Raw genomic sequence first — 7,972 nt, 5'->3', positions numbered from 1 at the left:
AAGACTTAACTACTCTGATCAATAAAATGCTCCAAGACAATTCTAAAAGATTCATGATATAAAAAGTTATCCACATCCAAAGAGAGAACTGATGAACTCTGAGTGCAAATTAAAGTATAATTTTCTCACTTTCTCTAATTTGTTTTTTTTACTTTTTTGTTTGCAACATGGCTAATATGGAAATGTTTTGCATGATTTCACATGTATAATTGATATCATATTGTTTGCCTTCTCAGTGGGTGGGGGAGCAAAGAAGAGACTGGACCTCAAAACTTAAAAAGAAAAGACTATTAAAAAGACTCATAATTACAGATACTGAGTATAGATCCCCGCATTTTCTTTGTATGAATGTTTGCAAGTAGCATGAAATCTAATAAATGGGAACATCTTGAAAATGGGCATGCCGAATCCATTGTCGCAACAACAGGATTTTTTCCAGAGAAAATTATTTGATTCAATTCAAAATTCCTGTGACAGCAAAATGATTTTTTTTGCATTATATAAAGTTGCTTGGCAATTTGGTAAACAGTAGTGGTAGTAATAAGATATATAGCTTCATTTGGCAGCAGAAACATTGATGTTATCTGCAGATATCAATATAGTCAAAGTAATGCTTGGCAAGTCAATTGCATAGCAATTTCAAATGGTTATTCTTGTAGACAATATAGTGGGAAACAGAGTTGTCTATAAACACTAAGAGATTTATGCAATCAATTAATTGAAAAACTAAAAGCTTCCCATTTTACATTGCAAGTGCATAAAGCAGCAGATGTAGTTAAAGATGCTTATTAGATTAAAAGATATGGCATGTTGTTGAATTTGATGTAATAGAGAGTGAAGTATTGTTATTTTGCCAACTCATCAAGACATTTGCTGAATGCAGTGATTCTGAGTTGAAAGGTATCTGGAGATGCCCACATAATCCGTCTCCCTGATCATCTCCTATTTACCCCCTTTCTCCAGACTCACTGGTAGCCTAGGGATCATATTCTGTAATATATTCAAGAATTACAAAAAATTACAAAATTCTCTCCAGTTAACTCAAACTCCCATCTATCCCAGGGCTCTTCTCAACCTCAGTCACCTTAATTCATAGGATTCAATAATTCATTGCTTATAGCCTTGTAATATTTAATTGTTAGTGCCTTTATTTTATATATTTAAACATATATACGTACATACAAATATATGTATGTATGTTCATGTTATCTGCCTCTAATAAAATTTAAGCTTCTTTTCAGTAAAGTTTGTTTAATTTTTTGTACTTTTATTTCCAGCATCTAGCACAATGCCTGATACAAAGCAGATACTTAACAAAATACTCATTGATTAATTTATTGAACATAAAATGTAGAAATAGACATTTAAAGGAAAAATGCTCCTAGTCACATGCAGTGCTATGAGAATTGGATTGTTCTTTCCTCCTCAAGCTAGTTGGTCTCAGAGGAATGTAAAGGAAAGGGACCGAGATTTACCTTGGGCAGGAATATCCAAAGCACAGCACTCTGGGAAAATGGGGAGAAAAAAAAGTTATGAACTGGATTCTGATTTCACCAACAGGAACAGTTGCATTCGTGGCCTCAGACACTCTCCACCATCCCTGGCTCTCTCCAGGCCACTCCAGATACATGTCTGCTCTTGCTTCGTTCTCATCTCTGTACCACTGTGTGTTATCTGCAAAGAGATTTCAGTTGATACTTTGCATTTCTCTGAATCTAAGGGGTATCTCATGCTCTCTGCCACACTCAGGGGGAGGGATTCTCTCTCTGAAGATGGATGATCACTTCTTTCTTCTTCTCTGTTTTGCTGCTCATATCCATGGTCTTGAGAATAAGTCCTTCAAGGCCAAAAGAACTGGAATCCTAGGGACTTCCACAAGAAATTCCATTCTAGCTCACCAAGTCTCCCTGATCCTTGGTCCTCCGAAGTCTATGATTTCTAGGAATCCTTTTGAATCTTCCTGGGCCTCAGAAAACCCAGGCTTCATTGATGTTATAGAAAATTTGTTACTTTGCAAACTTCATCAAGACATTTTTAATATAATTGACAGATTTGATCAAAATTATATAATGTAAGTAAATTTCATTGAACTCTGTAGTGATGGAATTCATTCAGTGTTGGGATGAAACAGGGGCTATAAGTACTAGTTAACAATGTAGCCCCTTATGGACTATGGACTGTGGGCCCATTCTCTTGAATTGAGAAATTTATTTAAGGACATGGTCTTTCAAGTTGATGCAGGAATAGTCAACTTTTCCAAAAGCAATCTATTAAAATAAAAGTTCTTCGTGAAATTGCGTGACAATGTAGGAGCAAAGAAGAAAATACTTCTATGTTTTCACAGAACACACTGACTTTCACATACCAAAGAACTTCAAAGGATGTTTGAGCTCTAAGAATAAATTGGCATTTTTCTTGGTAAAAATAGTGAAGGTGACACAAATCAACTTCGTAACAAAACTTCTTCCCTGAAACTTGTATATTTTTGAAAAATGGTGTGCTATAAATAAATTAATACAAGGTCCTCACACTCACACCCTGTTTCAGAAAGATAAAATGATGACATTTATGGGAAATAGCTATGGATAATGAATTTGCAGAATATAGTTTCCAAAAATAAAAAAAAATACTTGCCATGAAAATGAGACAGAAAAAAATTAAGATCTGTTTTTTGATTATTTAACTAATCTACAGAAGCTATTGTGTAGATTGTTTATTTTAAAGACCCAGATATTTCTATATAGCAATGGATAAGGAATCCATTTGGCATGGACAAATACAGCAATTTGGTCTTATGCCATTTGAACAAAAAAAAAATTAGTAGACTTATCTTGTGATAGTATATCAGAAAATGGTTGAACTGGAAAATATTATAATGTTTTTTGCTAAGGGCAAATAAATTTTTATTTATCAAACAAAGTGGTACCAATGTTATTATCAATATCATCACATTTTGAGAAACTCAGGAAAACAAGGCCACTCATCACATTCATAATATTATTGCAAATTATAACTATGATAATTAATGTGGGTGATGAGTATTGGAGATGCCTGTGATGTGCCAGAGACCTGGAACTTTCTCCAATTTCTACCTTTATAGAATGCAGTAGGCCTAGGGCAGGCTAGATGGCATAGCAGATAACGCACCAGGCCTGCAGTCAAATCCAGCCTCAGACACTTACTAGCTGTGTGACCCTGGACAAGTCACTTAACCCAGCTGGCCTCAGTTTCTTATCTATAAAATGAGCTCGAGAAAGAAATGGCAAATCACACTATCTTTGCCAAGAAACCCCAACTGGGCTCACGAAGAGACAGACGTGACTGAACAACATAAGGGGCGTAACGCATTGTTTGGCCACAAGATGGCTTTCTGAGTACCTATGAGTAGCTTGCTTCCCCTACGACTCTTCTGAGCCCAAGTGTGACAATAGTGACCCTCCTCCCTCCCCCAAGTTTAATAGCAGTTTTTCAAAGAAACAAATCTCTGCCTTGTGTTTAGGATTAGGAGAATCACCATTTAGTATTACATGCAGTTGCAACGAGAGTTTGTCAGGAACTCTGAGTAACAGATTTGGTCAAGAAGCTTTTGTACATTCCCAAGATTAATCTAGGTGGTTTTCATTGGGTTTAACACTTAGGGGTAAAAGGTTAGATGCAGGGATAGAATTGTAATTTAGAGGAAGTAAGTTCAAATGCCTATTGGAGTTTTATTAGGACCCTCACAAGGACTTTAATAGTTTGCTATTTCTAAATCAATGACTTTTAGTTAGAAATAATCATTTAATTCTTTTTAGGAGCTGCTCTCCCATTCTCTGCTCTCCACAGTCTTCCCCCCGTACACACTTCCTACTAGCAAATACACACAGGAATTAAATTGTAATTTTTTTTACCCTCTACAATCCAAATATTTATTAAATATATATAATGTGGTAAGCTTTACAGAGGCTCAAACATATGTGTGTGTGTGTTTATAATCACATAGTTAATGGGTATTTGATAGGTAGGATTTCAACAACAGATTTTTCACTCCAAGTCTAACCTTTTCCCATTGATGGTGACCTTGGTGGAAATGTCAAAGATTGGGGGAGGACAGGGAGAAGTAGGTCATTACAGATAATTTTCCAAAGCAGATCATATCATCACAGACATAGATAAGAAATGTAGACAATGAAAGATGCTACCATGTTTACAAATTTCATAGCAAAAACAAAATAAACTTAACATGTACCTAAGGAAAGAGGTCAAAACAGCTCCCAACACTCTCCTTCAATGAGGCTCCTTCTCACACACATGGCATTATAGAGTTCCAGAATCATCCTTAAACACTCTGGAACAGTGTGGTCAGTGTACCTGATGCTATTCTACTGGGACTCAACAAAGAGGTCAGCAGGTAAGATATTCCTTTCAATAGACAAGCAGTAACAGACAAAGATGGGTGGTACTTGTTTCTCTTGAGAAATTTTATCTATGTTCCGTGATCTAAGCGATAATTCTCTTTCAGTCATGTAGTGGATACTTCCAGAGGTGTAAACAACATATGTCTGTCCTGAGGAGATATCAGCAAATGTGAAAGTCCTCTTCCTATCATCTGATAATTCATATGGGGCAGTCGAGATTCTGTAACAGGTCCCCCTCTGACATCTGAGACTTTTCTTCCAACGTTGTCACCATCTCCCTCAGGTCTTTGCTACGTCAGGGAAATTGAAGCCTGCTCCTGTTCTTTTTCTGGATGTTTTTGATTTCTTCCTGGGCTTCATGATCCATCAGCTTCTGGAACATCTCATTTTCCTCCTCACCCAGTTCCACAAGACTCTGTACATCCTCTTCTTCATCACTTAGAAATTCGTTTATTTCCTGAAATTTTTCCTCAAGTACTTTTCTTGACATATCCACTTGTTCTGTTCACACCACAGCCCATGTCTGAGGTATTTCTTCCTCCTCAACTGCTAGCTTCTTCACATCTTTTAAATTTTCATCTAAACGTTTCAGATTGTCTTGTAGTCTCTTCTGGTTACTTACCAGAGAGGGAAGCACCAACATCTGGGTTTTCAAAGCCAGGGGGCTCAACGGCTGCCCAGGTTCTCATCTGGCCAAATCATACAACTCTTCTCAAAGTGAGCCTCCAATTAAATTGTAATTTGAGGCCTCACTTTGTATGTTTCCTAAAGGTCTAGAGATTTGATCTTGTACATGATCCCTAAATGACGAAAAATGGGAATTCCCCTTCTTTTCTGCTCTTTTTGACCCCTCCCTTACCATGTTTGGATTCTTTCTTTACTCATAATTCCCCAGTCATACTAGAAATACAGGGGAACTCCAAGTTCCCAAGAGTAGACACTCATTGCATCAGTTTTGAAAAGTAGGTGCTTGCTTCTTATTGGGTCTTAATTACAACCGAACACAATGGCACTGGGTCATACATTCACCCTTTTCCCAGAGTCGCTTATTATGGATTGAGTGATGTAATATAGTCCCTTAAACAAGATGGAGAGAGTATAGGATGCTTCTCTTGCTAAATGGAAAAGGTATATAGAAATCATGCTTACTTGAGTCACTCTGGTGTTACTGTTCTTCACAAACAGGTGGTGACTATGCCAGAGAGAAAGACTTTCAGTCCAGACCCTGGAACCCTGTCTCCTCTGCTAGCTCAAAGGGCTCCCACCTATAAGGACATGGTTCCTGAGGAACAGTCTGACTAATTGATAGTTCCATCTGCTACAAGATAGGCACATGCAACTTGACTTCAGTAACCACTGATCTAGTAACAGCAGGCACCTTAGGGAGTAGGGGTGCTAGAAAGTCCCTTTAGTGGGCTGAACTTTAGGCTGCTAGTGAGCATGTGAGAGAACCTTGAGGGATGGGCAGAGAAGATCTTCATCTATACTAGTTCCTTGCTATTGGCCATGGGTCTAGCCATGTGGTCTGGGGATGGAGACCACAGGACTGGACAATCAAAGGCTCTTCCCTTGGGTCAAGACCAGTGAAAGAATTTTTCCAGTGCCTTCCACTGCATATAGGTGTTTGTGTTTCTCTCTGGTGGATTTTCATATTAACTGGTTGGAAACATTGGTCTGTTATTCAGTAGAATATCTGTGAGAGTGTAGCCAGTATGTCAGTGGTAGAAGATAAGAAAGACGAGTGAAGAGATTCTTTCCTTACAAAAGTTAGGCTATATGTAAGTTAAAAATGAAGTAACATGCGATTGGGGGCGGCTAGGTGGCACAGTGAGTAAAGTGCCGGCCCCAGAGTCAGGAGGACCCGAGTTTGGTTCCGGCTTCAGACACAACACTCACACACACAAAAAAACTAGCCGTGTAACCTTGGGCAAGTTAATTAACCCCAATTGCCCTCCAAAAAGACAAAAACAAACAAAAAAAACCCATATGCAATTGAAATTTAAGTACATTTATCATTAATATAGTTCTTGTCAGTAACTGGGAGAAAAATGAATATGTTTTATTGTAACTAACTATTTTTCATCAATTGATTTGTTGAAGTTGTTGTTCATTCATGTCCAATTCTTCATGACCCCATCTGGGGTTTTCTTGGCAGAGATACTGGAGTGGTTTGACATTTCCTTTTCCAGCTCTTTTTTACAGATGAGGAAACTAAAGCAACAGGATTAAGTGACTTGTGGAGGGTCACACAGTTAGGAAGTGTCTGAGGCCAGATTGGAACTCAGGAAGATTAGTCTTCTTGACTTCAGGCCCAACACTCTATCCACTACACAATCTTTATTAGATGACTAAAATTTCAAAAAATGATTGTCTCACCAGGGCATACTATGGTGGAAGCAATATCTTTTTTTCCCTATTCTTTTTTTTAAGTTTTAAAATTTAAAGAAAAAATAAAAAATAAAGAAAAAAATTATCATATACACAGCAGAACATAAGAAAGGATTCAATATACATATTTCCATTTCAAGAAAACCTGTATAATAAATACTCCACATTGTTTTCAAAGCTGTCCATCTTTTCTTTGCTTCTTTGTATGTTTTCTTTTTTTCCTTTTTATTAGTTCATTTATTTTTAGTTTTCAATATTCACTTCTACAAGATTTGAGTTCCAAATTTTCTCCTCATCTCTCTCCTCCCCCACCCCAAGACTTCATGCATTCTGATTATCCCTCCCCCCAATCTGCCCTCCCTGCTATCATCCCCCCCCCATCCCTTTCCCTTCTATTTTCCTGTAGGGCAAGATAGATTTCTATACCCAATTGTCTGTATATCTTATTTCCCAGTTGCACGCAAAAACAATTTTTAACATTTGTTTTTAAAACTTTGAGTTTCACATTCTCTCCCTTTCTCCCTCCCCACCCACCCTCATTGAGAAAGCAAGCAATTCAATATAGATTATACATGTGTAGTCATGCGAAACACTTTCATAACAGTCATGTTGTAAAACACTAACTATATTTCCCTCCATCCTGTCCCACCCTCCATTTATTCTATTCTCTCCTTTGACCTGTCCCTCCTCAAAAGTGTTTACTTCTGATTACCCCCTCCCCCAATCTTCCATCCATTCTATCATCACCCCTCTCTTATCCCCTTCCCCCCTACTTTCCTGTAGGGTAAGATAGATTTTCATACCCATTGAGTGTGTATGTTATTCTCTCCTTAAGTCAAATCCAATGAGAGTAACATTCCTTCATTCCCTTTCACTTCCCTCCTCTTCCCCTCCGTTGTAAAAGCTTTCTTGCCTCTTTTATGTGAGATGATGTACTACATTCTACCTCTCCCTTTCTCCTTCCCCAAGTAGATTGCTCTCTTACCCCTTAATTTTGTTTTTTAGATATTATCCCTTCATATTCAATTCACCCTGTGCCCCCTTTCTCTCTCTGTGTATTCTATGTGTGTGTATACACACACACACACATACACACACATACACACACATACACACACACACACACACACATATATATATATATATGTATACACACACACATATATAGTCCCTCCAACTACACTAAT

At 37.7% G+C, this 7,972-nt stretch overlaps 1 pseudogene; it reads right to left on the bottom strand.

The window, feature by feature from the left end:
* Positions 1-3,838: 3,838 nt before the first annotated feature.
* Positions 3,839-5,129, bottom strand: LOC138165223 (putative leucine-rich repeat-containing protein DDB_G0290503; annotated as a pseudogene).
* Positions 5,130-7,972: the final 2,843 nt, after the last annotated feature.

This window comes from Petaurus breviceps, unplaced genomic scaffold (genome assembly GCF_028583685.1).
Source record: "Petaurus breviceps papuanus isolate PSGF00001 unplaced genomic scaffold, PetGlider_PUasm1.0 208, whole genome shotgun sequence".
In the NCBI taxonomy this organism is placed as follows: Eukaryota; Metazoa; Chordata; class Mammalia; order Diprotodontia; family Petauridae; genus Petaurus; species Petaurus breviceps.
This window is presented reverse-complemented; position numbering and strand designations above follow the sequence as displayed.